Raw genomic sequence first — 18,444 nt, 5'->3', positions numbered from 1 at the left:
TGGTAAGTAAAAATGTGTTGTTTTTTGAGTATTAAACATAGTGTCTTGTATGATGTATAAATTGTTTATTAATTTTATTGTAATATTTAAGGATGAAATTTGAACTTAATTTTGAGAGACGAGAGGAGCGCTTGATCGTTGATGAATTGATGAATAATGCATACCGCAAGTATAAGGGTCGCTACCACAAACACTACCAGAAATTTGAAAATTCTGAGGCACGCCATAATCCTATTCAAGGCATGCATGCAGCCAGATGGATGGAAGAAACTATGTGATATGTTTGAGGAGCCGGCATATCAACTAAATGCATAATTTCAAGGTTATACTATATTAAGTTTTTCTTATGTAATATCAAATTATCATTTTGCTATATTTTGTAGGAGAGGAGTCGTGTAAATAAAATAAATAGGTCAAACCAGAAGATCTATCATCATGTTGGATTGAGATCTTTTCATCGTCTCTCCAAGAAACTAGTAAAACCAAGTTAATTTATTTTTCATTATCTTAACTCACCGGCTCGGAATCCATAACTTGACAACTTTATATGTTAAATCACACGCTAATCGTGATGGGGATTGGACTAGTCCTGAAGTAGAAGAAAACTATGTAATATTTGGCACATTTAGTGAAGTGAAGTAGTAGTATTAATTACATATTTATCTCATATCTATTGGTTAATATTACTTTTTCTTGTGTAGAATAAGATGATCGTACAGCGCAACGAATATGCTATTGAAGAATCATCAGCGAGCGACGTTGAGATTTTTTTTCAAGTTTTGAGACCCCGTTCTGGATATTTGAAAGGTCTAAGGGGGTGCATAAAACCTTTTGCATCTTCTTTGGGATCAAAGAGCAAATTAAGTAACTCCTATCGGGACTTAGATGAAGTAAGACTAGAGATTGAGCAGCTAAGATCAAGGCAGAGCAATATGGAGGAGGAGACTGCATGGTCGAATTAAGCTAATTTGGGATGCGATTAAGGCAACGACAACAAGAAGAGCTGCAGAGGGAGTTAACAATTCAACACGAAGAAATGCTTCATGAGATGCAGATGATGATGTGTAGAGAATTTATGCCTCCACCATCTTAGGAATGTATTCATATATAAGACTAATATTTTGTTACCGTTTATCAACGTGGTTTGATAACAATCTAGACAATTGTGTTGTTATATATAATTTAGTCAATAAATTTGAATAGTCAAATCAGATTTATTTAAAGCTCTTATAATCTTCTTTATTACAATTTGAAAATATATGAATCTGAATATTTGAATGAGATTTATAATAGTTAGTTTGATAGATATTAAGTACTATAAACAGAATAGATATATTTATAATGTACTAAAACATATATTAGATAGCTTTAATTTCTATAATAAGTTAACTAATTCATGTAGATTAATAAATTAGATTAATATATTCAGGTACATAAATTAGATAAATGAGATTTATGTTATGCCGTTAAAACATTAATTATACTGTTCGAACACTATTGAGAATGTTCAAACTCTAAGTATAACGTTTGAAAATTTCCTTTCTAACGTTCGAACACCACATTATTCGTTCAAACGAAAACTAGTGTGAATAAATACTCGAATCCTTCCCTTTGTTGACACATATCGTTCAAACATCAAATCCCTTTTTCTCGCGCCTATTTGAATAGCCAACCGCCCAAGTCCACAGTCTTCGTCACTACCGCTGTCATACAACTTCCTAGCTGCCAAAAGGTAACTTGCATTTTTCGACCACCTCACACAGTGGATGGCCGTGTGAATTGAGTGTTTGAGTTTATGAACTCACTCCCATAAAGATTTATGGAGAAAACCCATTAATCTTGAAGATTTATGGGTTTTAGTTTCGAGAACGAATTCACTCAGCCATTGATGTCTTTTCTAGTCTCTTGTTCGAACGTCTTCTTTGAAAGTTCGAATGCTTAAAGCTGCCAAACACTATAACTATACCATTGGAACACTAAACACTATTGTTCGAACTATTACTTAATGTTTGAATATTAGTTCAAATGTAAGCTCTGTCCATTCAAACCATATCAGTTGGTTTGGACATTCCCTACTAATACTAGTTATATTGTTCGAACAATGTCAAGTTTCATTTGAACACCAACCCGAATACATGATTGGGAAGAATTTTTGTTCACATACTGCTTGTTGTTCGAACTAAGTCTGCATTCAATTGAATAGAAACCCAAATAAGTGTTCAAGTTACGTTTTGTTTACGTATTGCTTCTTGTTCGAACATAGTTTACATTACTTTGAATATCAACCTGAATACGTATTCCACTTCCTGCTTTCATTTCACATACTGCTTGTTGTTCAAATGAAGTTTACATTTGTTCGAATAAGAACCAGAATACATAGTTCAACTTACATAAATCTCACAAACTGCTTGTTGTTCGAACAAAGTTATATCAGTTCGAACACTAACCCGAGTTTCGACTTTAATACAATGGGAATTTTGTCACTTGTTTGAAAGCCATTCACGTCCATTTGAAAACAAACCAGAATACAAAAGCTACTTAAAAAACTAGTGTATTAGAATGATTTGACTATCTATTGATCTTAATGATCTTTTCTTAATCTGCAGATTTTATTCATCATGCCTACTTTTGGATCGAAACGTGCTAGGTCATAATAGGGAACATTGTTGACTTTATTGAATCGGCCTCTTAGACTACTTATTGAGAGGGCCGTTAAGCTCAGTGACTTCAATGACATAATTTGGAAGGGCATAACCCTAGAGTCTATATTCACTGATAGGGGATGTGGTTCTATCTGTGACCAGTTGGGCGTTGCCTATCCTAACTTGGTGTACGAGTTCTATAAGGGAGTCAGTGAGATGGGTGTCGCAGATGAGACATTCACCATCATTGTACGAAGGGTGAATATTATATTTTCAGTTGACAAGATAGCTGAGATTCTTCACATCTCTTGTGAGCTTGGTGCGTATCTTGCATTGGAAGCGGTTCAGCAAGAGGATGGAACCAAGAACCTCATAGAGCAAAATATCCCAGAGGACAAGTTTTCCAACGAGGAGGTACGTCGATTGATGGTCGAGGATATAACTCCTCCTTATCATTGTGGCAAGGCCATCATGCAGGTTGACTGCACAATATTATTTAAGATGTTGGAGCTGATCGTTGCATATAACATAGACCCAAGGAAGCGTACAATGAATTTCAACATTGATTGGGGCTAGATTCAAATTATGATTGGCGAGAGGCTATCCGATTGATCTACCGCTATATTACCTGTCTCGGATAAGAGATGAATCTAAGTACTTGTCTAGAAGTAGTCTGCCATTTGTGCTGACGATCTTTTTACTACTTTTGTATGCGGGAGTCGAGGTTACTTCGTCTGAGAGTCAGCAGCCACAAATTGGCCCAATAAATATCGTCACCTTGGGCAAAAGCAAGGACCACCTCTGTACTAGGGGTGGGATTCGACTCTGATGGAGTCGGAATGCCATTCTCCGACCTCTAACTCTAACTGGGGACTCAGTCTCTTCTGAGTCGTTGCCACCAGCCGTTTATGTATCTTATATCGTTGGCAGCTTGTAAGATGTGTTATTAATACCGACTTGCCTTACTTCTTCGAATGACAACAGTAGTGGCATCGAGCCTGCGGGTTCTCATGATCACTGAAAACTTTGGTGATATGTTCACGTGTCTACAACCTTTTTTTTACTTGGTCACGCTGGTAGATCGGCCTCAACATTCATCAACTTCTCCTCCTCATTAAGCATGTCAACATCTTCTAGATCTATTGAGACTCGACTACTTGCATAGGACGTAGCTACTCTAGATGGGGGTTTATGGCCTGAAGTACCTGTTGGTGACACCAATGGCTATGCATCATCCTTTTGTGGAGAATCACGGCAAGACGGTGTAGCATCCATAATTTGCTATGCAAATAATCCGAAATAATTAACAAACAAGAGTCATTTAACATGTTATGAAAATTATTTAGAAATTGAAACACATTGAAAAAGGAAAAACATATTTGTCTAGTTGTGTTTGTGATTTTAAAAATAAATAAAATACAAAAAAAAATTGAATGTTCCCTTGAGCCACATTCTAGTGAGCAATCTGTGTGATGTTCGCTCGGGCCACATTCGAGCGAAGGCTCGAGCGTGACTATCTGTGTGATGTTAGCTCGAGCCAAACTTGAGCGGTGGCTTGAACGAACAATCGAGTTTGGCTCGAGTGAACAATCTGTGTGATGTTCGCTCAAGCCACAGTCGAGCAAACAATCTGTATGATCTTCACTCGAGCTACACTCGAGCGAAGGCTGGATTGAATAATCTGTGTGATGTTCTCTGAACGACACTCTAGCGACACTCGAGTGAATGTTGTCTAGAACAAAAAGACCCAATTTTTCCAAAACCTAAATTCCTAATTCTTAAATTTAACAGCCTAACAACTGAAATCATTGAAATGAACAAAAAATCATACACATTTCACAAATTTCAAAGCACAATGTGACAATTAAATGATTTTGGAAACCTAAAATTCTACAAAAAAATTGAGTGAGGGAGTGAGTGCCGAGTGGCTTACAATTTGTGATGAACTCCAGAAGGTGGCTCACGGCGGCCTCAAGTGATGGCAGATGGCGGGGGAGGTAAAACATAATGTGGAAAGGAGGGAGACAAAGGGAGTTGTAGGTGGGTGATTTGTGAAAGTGAGGGGGGAAGCACGAGCTTGAAGCGGAATGACGTTGTTTACTTCAATAGGGGGTCCTTTGTTTTGGAGCCCTCTTTTGAGCCAAACAACATTGTTCCTCTTGAAGTGGAACGACGTCGTTTTGATTATGTGATTTGTTTAAAAAAATATGTCCGAGTTACTCTGACTTCGACTCCGAATTCTGAAAACTCTGACTCCGTCTGAGTTGGAACCTTTTCAAAATTCAGCCAGAGTCAGAATTTCAGAGTTTTTGTCCACCCCTACTCCATATTGGGTAGCAGTTAGAGCCTGCTTAGGGCACAAGTACTATTCCACCCTCGGGGAGACGTACTACCGGTACCGCAACGGTTGGACATACAAACGAGATTGTTGATGTTATGAAACTCTCCACTTATAATATGTTTATATATGGCATTAGAGTTTGGATAAGAACTCTGTGAATCCTAATCCAAAATTGACTAATGCGCGCAGTATTAAAATCTTGATTCATTCTTATGCCAACAAAGGTGTTGTAGAAATGTCAGAGACTAATCGACAATACTAATTTTATTAATTAGGTTAATTAGGGATCAATAAGTTGCCTAGTAAGTTTGGGAAGTAGTTTATTATAAATGGATTATATAAACATATATAATCATGGTAGTTTTTTTTTTTTGGAGAATGAGGATGGCACCTTTATCATTTATTCAAAATAATCAAGGTAGTTTGGAACCTTATGTACTTCGAAATGATCTCCGGTTGAGTTAAAAAAATCTTCTTCAACATTTAATAAAATTGAGGACTCCAATTATCACCAAAACAACTTAAGACCAGGATACCACAAACAAAGAGCCTCTATGTTTAAAGTGAAATAGAGAGTATCTATTTAGGGTAAAATATTGGATGTTTTAGGCATTTCACTTGTCAACGACTCAACATGATGTGCAATGATTGGAATATTGCTAATTATAACGGGATATTATCCATTTCAAGTGAATTGAAGAGAGGATTTTATACCCGGTACCATATATAGCCCCAGCTCATTACTCTGCTCCTCGCCAAAGTCTTTTTCCTTCTTCTTCTTATTATTTTTTATAAGAAAACTGACATTAATAATAATCAGAGTTTACAAACCATTATCAAGCCAAATTGCTTGAGAAATAAATTCTGGAAAACCATTAGACCACATCTCAATAGTCTCAACAACCCAAACATGTCGGGCTAAGCCATGAACAACTTCATTACCCTCTCTACTTACATGTTGAATCCGAAACTCATGAAAGACAGACAACAAATTCTTGGTTTCATGCAGTAAAACCCCCAGCCTTGAGGAAGATTCTGTTGAAGATTGAAGATCCTTGACCATTAACAAACAGTCACTCTCAATAGCCACTTTTTTAATACCCCTAGGGTACATAGTTGTGGGCCTCGAAACACATGAAGTAATTCAATGTCTCCAGGACCTAAAACCTCAACTTCAGCCTTACTAACAGCCATAATAACCTTCCCCTTCTCATCTCTGAGTATGGCTCCAATCCTCGCTTTATGTTGGTCTTGAAACATAGCCCCATCTACATTCAGTTTCACAAAACCCACAGGAGGTAGTTCCCATCTACAAAGCTTCTTTACAATAATGTTGGAACTCTGTTTAGCAGCAGAAAACATCTCTTGAAGGGAAAGAGCATGTTCCACCACCTGTCTCGGCTCAAGAACTACTTGATCATGCAATTGCTTATTACGTTTGTGCCAAAGCCCCAAGCTATAGAGAAAAAGCTAGTCAAAGCAGCTGTATTGCTAGTATCTTGGAAAATCAAAGCAATCTGAAAAATAGAACCAGTATCTGCCACACTCTGCATTAGAGGCAAAAATATATTCCACTGATTTCGAATAGAAGCGCAACTGAGCAATGCATGCACCAGATCTTCACACTTTCCATTATAGAAGCCACACACCTCCTCATTAATGAGTTTCCTTTTTTTTTTTTCAGATTACATTGAGTAGGTAGACCATCTCGACAAGCCCTCCAAGCAAAAAATTTTGATTTTATGAGGGACTTGCATCTTCCAAATTGCCTTCCACAAAGCCTGATGTTGTCTTGCATTGGAACATTCACCCACTGAAATATGATCACCTTGCCTTATCAGTCTATATGCACTCCGCACACTAAACAACCCATTTCTATTAAGAGACCACATCCATTCGCCAGGTTGGTTTCCAGGGCATATAATAATTTTCAAAATTTTAGAAGAGGCATTTGGATTGAATAGAGTTCTGACTTTTACTACATCCCACCAATTGCTGTACCTATCTAGTAAGATACTCACAGTATCATCCTCATTTATTGCATCAACATCTAAAATAGCCAAAGAGGCAACATTAAACCCAGGTATCCAAGCTCCCTTCCACATTTTTGCAATCATCTATTAGGAAAATATCTAGCCTTATAAATTTTATATAACATAGAGTTTTGAGAATTAAGAACTCTTCATCCCTGTTTAGCAAGTAAAGCTAAATTAAAGGATTTCAAATCTTTAAAACCCAAGCACCCTTTTGCATTAGGCTCACACATTTTCTCCCAACTAATCCAATTGATTTTCCTCTCCTCATTTTTTAGATCCTACCAAAATCTAGCCATCATAGATTCCAACTCAGAACAAAATTTAGAAGGTAACATAAAACAACTCATGGAATATGTAAGAATAGACAAAACTACTGCTTTAATTAATATCTCCTTACACCCTTAGGAAAGTAACCATTCTTTCCAACTCTGTAATTTTTGCCAAACTTTCTGCTTAATATTAGAAAATTAACTCATTTTAGATCTGCCAACAACTGGAGGCAAACCTAAATATTCATCATACTGATTCTCTTAGGAGGCACCCCGCATTTCCATTATCCCAGTCCTCACATCATTAGTCACATTAGAACTAAAGACCATAGATGTTTTCTCCCTATTAATACTCTACCCAGAGGCGTTTTCATAAACAATCAACAGTTCTTGCATACACCTATTCTCCTCCACATTTGCTTGATAGAAGATGATGCTATCATCTGCAAACAACAGATTGTTCACATGAGGAGCACCCTTGCAGACCTTAATACCAGAGATTTTGTTCTCAGTCCCAGCCTTATGCAATATGGAAATCAAACCCTTAGTGCACAAAAGGAAAAGATAAGGAGATAAATGATACCCTTGTCTCAAGCCTCATGAAGGAATGATAGGGCCCTTAGGTATCCCATTAATAAAAAAAGAATAAGAAACAGTGGAAATGCAAATCATAATCAAGTTCACAAACTGCCTCTCAAATCCCATCTTCATCATGATAGCTTCTAAATAATCCCATTCAACACGGTTATAGGCTTTACTCATATCTAATTTAAGAGACATGTATCCTTTCTTTCCTACCCTTTTATGCTTCAAAAAGTGAACTAATTCATAAGCGATAAGCACATTATCAGTAATAAGACGGCCAGGGACAAAAGCACTTTGTGATTATGATATAATGCTAGGGAGAACATGCTTTAGTCTATTAGCCACTACCTTAGACATCAATTTATACACAACATTACATAAACTAATGGGTCGAAAATCAGCCACTTTTGTAGGGGATTTCTTCTTAGGAATCAATGTTATAAACGTATGATTCAAGTCAGCAGGGAACTCACCTGAATTCAAAGCCTTCAAGACAGTTGTAGTGACCTCTCCACCAACCTTAGGCCAAAATTTTTGATAAAATAGCGGTGCCATACCATGTGGGCCTGGGGCTTTCAGAGGATGCACCTGTTTCAGTGCCTGTACCACTTCTCAGAAAATCTTGCGGCTAAAACCTCATTCATCTGACTCCTAACTCTTCCTTTCAAATTATCCAAGAAATCCATAGGTCCCCTTTGTTCAGCAGTAGTAAACATCTTTGTAAAGAACTCTTGAATACTTTGATCCCTTTCATCACCACACTTCCACACTCCATTATCACCTTGAATTTGAAGAATATGATTCCTTTTCTTCCTATTTGTAGCTTTAGCATGGAAAAACTTTGAATTTTGGTCACCTTCCTTTAACCACAAAGCTTTGGATCTCTGATGCCGCATCATCTCATCCCTTTCCAACCATAAGTGAACCTCTTTTCTAGTAGTAGCAAGAGCCTCCTTATCAATGCTTCTAGGATCACAAAATTCCAGATCTTGCAGTGTTCTTTGGGCTTTCCTCAAATTTTGTTTTACTCTATCAAAATGGTTCTGGTTCCACATCTGAAGTCTTTGGCGACACTCTGAAACTTTATTCATAACAGTAACCATATCAGTTCTATCCCCAACTTTCTTCCAAGTATCTCTCACAATATCTTCACAACCCTTATTCCTTAACCACATTGCCTCAAATCTGAACAACTTAGGCCTTCTTTGCTGAGATATCTCCCCATCAACCTCTATCCATATCGGCAAATGATCAGAATAGGCTGTAGACCCATGAAAAACTCTAGCATTTGGGAAGTCAGCACACCACAAAACATTAGCAAGAAATCTATCTAATCTCTCACTAATGTACTGTTCTCCTTCTCTACGATTGCACCAAGTAAACATAGAACCATTAAATCTCAAATCTTTCAAGGAAAGGTCATGCAACACTTCTCTAAAATTAGTAATTTGTTTCTTAGGCCTCATCCTTCCTCCCCACTTCTCAGCCTAACTTAACAACTCATTAAAATCACCCAACAACAGCCATGCCCCTCCTCTACTACTATGTAATCTGCGAATAATATCCCACATCTTATAACACAAATGAGCCTCAGGATGACCAAAAACCCCAGTAAGATAAAATTCATTTCTATGAATCCCAACATTTTTTTATCAACACATCAATGTGATTAATAGAATAACTTTGAATAACCAAATCAATATCCTTATTCCAGAACAGTGCAAGACCACTACTTTTCCCCCACACAATCAACAACAAGGCAATTATTGAAACCTAGCTTATACTTACAGTGTTCCATCGCTCGGGTCGTTAATCTTGTTTCTTACAGGAAAAGGATATCAGGACCTTCCTTTATGACTAAATTGCAAAGTGTACGAATGCCACGTGGGTTCCCAAGCCCACATACATTCCAACTGATAATTTTCGTGAAGTCTGGCAGGGCTGGGAACTAGCCATTTCTGATATCTCATGCAGAACATCCTTCTGAGCCTCACTTGATTCAATCAAAGTATGAATCTTCTTCGCCCCTTTGATCGAATCTTTCTCCGTGCCCAGAGATCATTTCAGTTTTCTATTACCAATCTTCAAAGGGGAATTTTGTGTCTGAGTTTTGGTGATATGCGATAACCGTTGCCATTTCTTCTCCTCCAATACATTAGGTTTAGTTAACCCATGGGCCTTCATAGAGTCGAGCCAATTTTCTACTACAGGCCCATCTCCCTTCTCAACTCCCTCAGGCCCATGATCCACCTTCATAACCTCCTCAGGCTTCATAAACTCTCTCTCCATTTGTTGCGGATTCATAGATACTTCCTGCCTTACCTCTAGATTTTTAGCCGTTACAGGAATTTCCCGCTCACCCACCACCCTTTGTGGAATCATATCTTCCGTTATCTCCTCTGAATTTTTAGTCATTACAGGAATCTCCCACTCACCCTCCACCATTTGCGGATTCATATCTTTCGTTATCTGCTCCGAATCTTCAGCCGTTACAACAGACTTTCTGGGCCGTGATTTACTCCACACATTTCGCTCTGTCCTTCCGAGATCTACTGCATGCTTATCCTTCGCAGGAGTAGCAACCGGAGCTGCATTCCCTGACCTGCTTTTCTATTCGCGTCGATCCCACCAACCACCTGGGTTGCTCGCACGCAGCCACTACCTATAAGGGAAATTGTCCATCACAGTGTTTCCTTGATTATCCTCCTGCCTTTCCTCATAGTCTTTGTGACCATGGCCAATTCGACCACAAAAATTGCAGAAATCAGGAAGTCTCTCATAAGAGAACCGAACCCAAACTGGTTCATTGGATCCTAGGTTTAGCATCTTGCCCCTCAGTAATGGTTTAGTGACATCAATTTTGATATGGACTCTCATGAATTCCCCCCATGCCATCTCCCCTTTCTCAAGATCTACATCCTCCACTAATCCCAACTTACTCCCAATGAGATTACCCACATTATATACATTTCTTGCACTAATAGGAAGATCGTGCAATCGGACCCAAAAGTGTGCCTCAGTAAGTTGTATACGATGAATTGGTTAATTGCCCTCAACCTCCTTAATCAATACCAGTTGTTTATCAAAAGACCATGGGCCATCACACAACTCTATTCTTATCCCGTAACTCCTCAAATTCAACTAGCATCAGGGTTGCATTCAAATCTCTAAACTGAATATATACCCTTCACAGATCTCCATATTTTCTTCATCGTCTATTTGAATGCTTCTTTGTTATAGTGCTTGGACATCAAAAGTTGAACCATCAGACACTTCCCACCCTAGATGATAGCATCTTCAATTTTGTGGCTCCACTATAACTTTCTCTCGCTCGCATTCTATCAACTTTAGGCGTCGATAGAGAACCTCCAACTTCTCCTCCATTGTACCCCGAAAGAACCTGCACCAGGCAGGGGAAGAGCCTCTACGAGGAAGAAACTCCCCAGAGGAAAAATTTTTACAAACTAGTTTTTTGTTTTGGCGAGCAGCCAAGGGATAAATTAATTAACAACTAAGGATAACGTGAAATTAACTTGCACCTACTCATGCAGGCATATTGCATGATCTGAAGGTGATATAGGTCATTTGAACACGCGCACGTACGTACGTTATATGTATATAGGGAGAAGGAGCTGCATATATATATATATATATATATATATATTAATCATCACCTATCTTAAAAATTTGAGAAGATGTCGTGGATGATAGAATCACAGAAAGCTATGTCTGCTCATGATGACCAAGTGGTTCTTTTCTTCGCCTAGAAAGGGAAAATTCTTCGCCTAGAAATGGAAAAAAAAAGTGCGGTTTTCTTTTTCTTTGTTTTCGTTTTTTTTGTCCAAAATGGCTGACAAAAGAATCCTAATACAGGATCCAGAGAATCCATACGTATCAAAGCAGGACCCATATTCTGGTAGACATTTGGATTGATCTATGACGTTGGGAATCTAGAGTATGTTTGTCGTCTTGCAATATTATTTAATTCGTTTCATTTGTATTCACATAAAAAAAATTTGTCTATATATTTCGACCTTTGTACGTATATGCTAAGTGATCGTGTGATTAACTTGTGATCATTTTTTCTTGAAACTTCGTACTAGAAAATAAAAAACGTCGGTGTCGGCATAAAAATTTGTATGCTAAGCTCTTGATTATAACATGATCCACCATGTCGGATGATCAATGATTCACATATCCCGATCGATCGGTGAGCCTACAATCTTTAATTTTTTTTACATAAGAAATATTACGTTCATTTGTCATGCATGCATGTGAATGAACGACGTTACATTCCATTAGAAGTAGTGGAACTGAAAATCGGAGTTTCATTTTTGTGTTTTAAATGAATACCAATTAAGTTAATTACGTATCTACATGAAAATTAGTGTAATATCCATGTACGTCTATATATATATGTATATAAATTTATAATATATTAGCCAGATCTAGTACTATTAGATCTATTATATATGGTAATAAACATCTCGCGTGGCTAATAAGTCTAGTGTTGGAGATTAATCCTTTCTCCCTGATCTTTAGTCAAATTGCATGCGAGGAGGAAACAATATAATCCACCAGCATGAAGTTAAAGAACGAATGATGAATTGTTAGTGTAAGAAGGACATTAATTTGTTGCTGTCAGGTCCAAATATGCTAAAGGCAAAGGGAGGCGCGCTTGAACTTCTATCTATAGCTAATTTGTCAGTACTTCATGATGTGGCTTTGTCTGCTGCTGTATGTTATCATGACATACTCGTCCAATCTCAGTTAAACATCTAGTTCGCATAGAGACGAGCCACAATCAAACGCTTCTGATCAAGATAACCATCATCTGCAGCAGCAACTGTATTAATAGAATTTTGACTGTTTTCAAATATGTATTTTGAATGTATTTTAGATTAACTACAACTGCTGTAAACATATATATATATATATATACATATATATATACACTAGTAACGGTGCTACGTGCAAGGCACGTATACCCCTGCACGTAGCACCCGGTTAGAAGAATAAATAATGTTTTGTAAAAACTATATTTTATGAAGTTGATAGAAAAGTTTGTCAGACTTTCGTTCATTGTGAAAAATTTCTTACTGCTGCAACATGAGTGATATATAGGAATCTAAATTTGCGGAATCATTAATGTTATGAACTTCTAGCAGAAAATTTCTGACCTAATAACAATATATATGTAGGTCATTTGAGGAAGGAAAAGAAGAAAAATTTATGACCTAACAACATTATCGTTTCATAACGACATTTATAGAAAAAGTATTACAAAAGTTTTTCAAATGTAGATTTTGAAGAGCAATATATACATCAAAGGTAGGTTTTGAAGAACAATATATAGAGTAAAAAAGTTTTTTTAAGCTAACAAAAGTTTGTTTTTGCAGTTTGAGGGAAATATATATATATATATATATATATTTTAAAGAAGAGACGAAGGTTACCTGTCCATGAGTAACCCCCTCCCAGTTTTATTAAAAGCCCTCACTTATAGCGGAGGAAAACCGTGATAACAAACAAGACATTTGGAATTTACAAATAATGAAAGAAAACATCCCAAATCTCAAAAACAACGACCATAAAAAAAAATGCTACCATAAACAAACTAAACATGCCTAAGTAAAATGCCCACAAACCCACTTAAAATCTAACATGGGGCAAACCCACCTTATCCAACCAAAGCATGCCTTTCAATTTACGAGGCAATGAAATAAAGTCATAAAAAATGTTATTAAAACCTTCCTCGTCCCGTCTAGCAAGGAAATCTGCTGCATTATTCCCCTCGTGAAACTGATGACCAATGGAGAAATATATACACCTGTAACTCATGTTGTTTCAGTCACTGGATGGATAGACATCATGTTAAATTTTTTATGGCACTGTTTTTGGAATTGATCTATTTCCACACCAAGGTGAATGATCCATTCTTTTTCTGAAACTTGAGTTGAAATACATTGTAGATACATTAAATGTTCCTACATAAATTAAATTTAGAAATTTAGGAAATGTTGATAGAAAATAATACTACATAAAACAAATGCATCTATTTAGATGCATTTATTTCGCTTTTATTTCGCTTCTAGTTCTAAGGATGTTAGATTTTATGCCATCGCTTTAAAGAGGTTTTTATAAATTATAATGTTTTAAATTTTATAAAACATTTTATATACATAGAAACGAACCCTAATAGAAGAATTAATGTTTTTAACGCTTTTGATTAAAAATGTATACATTTATAATACGTAGTACTATAAAACTTTCTGTTAAATATATTGATTACCTCGCCACTGTGATTTATGAACTCAATTGTTGTACAACCTATTGCCTATTTTGCTATTGGTCCAAACAAAACAGCTGCCAATCGTCCAGTATCATCTCCTATGTCAACATAGGCTCGACAATTGAAAGTAATAAAAATGTAGTTGTGAGTTTGAAAGAATTATTAATATCGTAAAGTTTTGATATTAGAAGTTATAGATTAAAATATGAAGGAAACGGCCTTCGTTTCTTTGGGAGAAAGTGTGAGGTTTCAGTGCCTTGGAGTTTCACTCAAAGGTTTACGTCTCACTTGATGTGAGTTTCGTGGTTGGTTTGCTGTTTTTGGTATCTTCATAAGGCTTACGGCTCACATCTTGTGAGTTTCGTGGTTGGTTTTGTTATTGGTATCTTCATAATGGAAGCAGAAGACTTGGCAACACATTGGGAGAGGCTTCATCTCTCAAAAGAAGAAAATTCTTTTCTCCATGCAAATCCAGAACAATACACCGAGGAAGCTGCACGGGGCAAATACTATCTTGTTGGAAAGGCCGTAACTGAGAAAAGTGTCAACAGTGAGAGTTTTAGGGTCACAATGTCTCAGATATGGAAGTTGGATGGGTGGGTTATTTTCAAGGAGTTGGGAGAGCAATGTTTTCTGATTGAATTCCAAAAGCTGGTAGATAAAGGGAGAGTACTAAGTGGACGTCCATGGTTCTTTGATAGACACCTTCTGACCATGATGGAAGTGGATGAAACAATATCCATCCATGCATTACAGTTTCACTTTGAACCCTTTTGGGTGTAGCTGCATAACCTTCCGTTAGCCACCATGACGGAAGACTTTGGTCAGCAATTTGCAAGATCAATTGGTCACGTTATCAGAGTTGAAGCTGAGGCTGATGGAAGTGCTTGGGGGAGGTGTCTCAGAGTAAGGGTAGTGGTGGATCTCCATAAATCTTTGCCCAGAGGGAAATGGCTGAAGCTAGGTGAAAAACATCATTGGATTTCCTTTAAATATGAACTTTTACAAAGCTTTTGTTTCAAGTGTGGGGTGCTATCTCACAAAGGAAGAAACTGTGCACGACTGAGAGCTGAGCAACAAGGAGATGAACAGGCCTCGTATCAATTTGGCCCCTGGTTACGAGGGCAACCCAGGAACACAAACATTTTTGACAGGCACAGGTTTGGTGGTGGCGGAGGTGGAAACCACTGCAGTGGTGAACAGAAAGGAGATAGTGATCATAATAATCGAGAAGACTCAAAGTACAATGGTAATGCTTGCAAAGTGGAAATCATAGCGGGAGAGTAGGATATGTCTTCAGCAAAAAATGAGGAAAAAAGAAAGCAAATGGTCCAATCTCAACCACCAACAAAAGAAACAATAGTAGGCGAGGATCCTATTCAGGGTGGTTATCTTGGGAACCAGTTTAAAGATCAGATAAGAGATCACCTCCCAAAAGTCAAGCAGTCAACACACGTGCATGAGGTGCTTAGTTTCGAGGGAGCCATTGAAGCTACTGATATGCAAGGGATCCAAAAGAGCATGGGACATGGGTCTGAATTACCAAAAGAGGCCTCCACGTGCAGAGTAGAAAACTGGTCCCCCACTTATGGTCCTGAAAAGTGGGAAGTCCTACAAAGGACTGAGGTGGATACTACTAGAAGGCATACTGTTACTAGGTAGGTATCCGAGAAAAGTTTGGGGACAGGTAGGTTGGATAGTATAGATGATCATGTGAACCCTAGTAGGGTTGACTTGGTAAGCACTGTCAGAAGGTGGAAAAGGAAAGCCCGTGAAAGAACCATCCATGAGGAAGGCAAAGGTGGTGCCCCTCTGACTGAAACCTCTAACAGGTCCACCAGAGTATTTTACCAGAGAGGATGCAAGAGAAGGAACACACATAGTAATTCTGTTTCAAAAAAGTTTAAAGAAGATGATAAGAATGAAACTTTGCTTGCTCAGGTAGAGGCTGGTCTCCAGCCCTGCCATAATCAATGAGTATCTTGGTGTGGAACTGCCGAGGGCTTGGGAACCCTCGGTCAGTTAGTGTCCTTAGAAATCTATCTAAGGAAAAGTGTCCCATTTTAGTTTTCCTAGTGGAAACTAAAAGTAGAAATAAAAGGATGGAAGTGATCTGGAGAAATTTAAAGATGGATGGGTGCTTTGCAGTGGACTGTGTGGGATTAAGTGGTGGTATTGCACTTTTATAGAAAGAAAAATGGGATGTCAAAGTGATTAACTATACTAGATGCCATATTAGTGCACTGATCCAGGAAGATGACAGTGGACCAACATGACAGTTTACTGGCTTTTATGGCCATCCAAAGACTGGAAAAAGAAGTGGGAGTGGGCAACTTTTGAAGATGCTTAAACCTTCCAGCCCCATGGCCTGGCTTTGCTCGGGAGATTTCAATGAGATCCTGCACCAAAAGGAGAAAATGGGAGGAGCAAGTAGACCCTATAAACAAATTGAGGAGTTTAGGCAAGCAATAGACTACTGTGGCCTTAATGACATTCACTCTCAGGGACTAAGCTTTACATGGTCCAATAATAGGCTTGGAAGGGAATTCACAAAGGAAAAGATAGACAGAGCATTTGGAAATAAGGAATGGAATGATCTTTTTAGTCATACCTCGTGCACTGCCCTTGCAGCAGTAAAATCTGACCATTCCCCTCTCCTCATTAAAACATGCAGAACAAGTAATGGAAGAAGGAGAAGAAAAATGTGCTTTAGATATGAAATGGCATGGGAACAAAAGGAAGATTGCTAAAAGGTCATTAGTGAGGCATGGAAGAAAGATAATGGATCAAGTAGTGAGGCTAGTACTCTGAGGAGACAACTAGATGCCTGCAAACAGGAGTTATTGGTTTGGCAGCAGCAAACTAAAAAACAGCAGGCCATGAACATTACAAAGGGACTACAAAACATTGGTCAGCTCCAAGAAACTGGCTCAGGCAGTCACTTAGCTACCATGAAACAAGCTCAGGAGGATGTGGTGTCTGCCTTGATAGAAAATGATCTAAAGTGGCGCCAAAGGATAAAGCAACACTGGCTTAAGCATGGAGATAGAAATACCCACTACTTTCATATGCAGGCAAGTCAAAGAAGGAAGACCAATACTATCAAATGGGTTGAGGCCTCACAAGGAAGGTATGTAATTGAGCAGGCAGAGATTGGAGGTGTGTTTATAGGTTACTTCTCTTCCCTTTTTACTTCCACCTATCCTTCAAATTTTGAAAACTGCCTGTCTGCTCTGGAAACAAAACTTGATTTGGAGATGCAGGCTTGGTTAATGATCCCTTTCAATAGAGAACATATAATAAAGGCTATTTTTCAGATGAATCCACTAGGGCCTCCTGGCCTTGATGGATTCCCAGCTCAGTTTTGTCAAAAGCACTGGGAGGTAGTGGGTGAACAAGTGTGTAATTTCGCACTCAAAGTCCTAAACCAGGGTGGATCTCTTAAGGAGGTTAATGACACCTTCATTACCCTCATACCAAAAATTAAAAACCCCAAGAGAGTTACTGATTACAAACCTATTAGCTTGTGCAATGTGGTGTACAAAATAGTCTCCAAAACCCTTGCAAACAGGCTGAAGGCCATCCTGCCTAAGCTTATTTCCCTTAACCAAAGTGCCTTTGTACCCAGGAGACTCATTTATGATAACACACTAGTTGCCTATGAGATCCTTCATACCATGAACTCAAAAATGAAAGGCGAAAGAGGCTTTATGGCTATGAAATTAGATATGAGTAAGGCCTACGATAGGGTGGAATGGCAGTTTGTTGAAGCTATTATGGCCAAGATGGAGTTCCCTCCACATTGGATTAACTTAATTCAGACCTGCCTCCATTTTGTATCATACTCAATACTGGTTAATGGTGAGCCTCAAAAGTCCTTTTTGCCTTCAAGGGGCCTTAGACAAGGTGACCCTTTATCCCCCTACCTCTTCATTTTATGTGCAGAAGCCCTCACTGCCCTTTTAAACAAAGCTAAAGGCTGTTGTGTTTTGACCCCTATCCCTATTGAAAGAGGTTCAGTATCAGTGAATCACCTATTTTTTGCAGATGATAGCCTGCTCTTCTGCCGAGCTTCAACTGAGGAACTCAAACATGTGCTCAACTTACTTGATATATATGAGAAGGCCTCAGGACAGGTGATAAATAAAGACAAATCTTCGATTTTTTTCAGCAGAAACAATTGCCAAGCAGTTCAAAAACTAATTTTGGAGATTGCAGGAGTTAAATCTTCTGGCACTTTTGAAAGATACTTGGGTCTACCTGCATTGGTGGGAAGAGC

The sequence above is a fragment of the Juglans regia genome, chromosome 11 (assembly GCF_001411555.2).
Source record: "Juglans regia cultivar Chandler chromosome 11, Walnut 2.0, whole genome shotgun sequence".
NCBI lineage: Eukaryota > Viridiplantae > Streptophyta > Magnoliopsida > Fagales > Juglandaceae > Juglans > Juglans regia.
The sequence above is the reverse complement of the archived record's forward strand: the minus strand, read 5'-3'. Positions refer to the sequence as shown.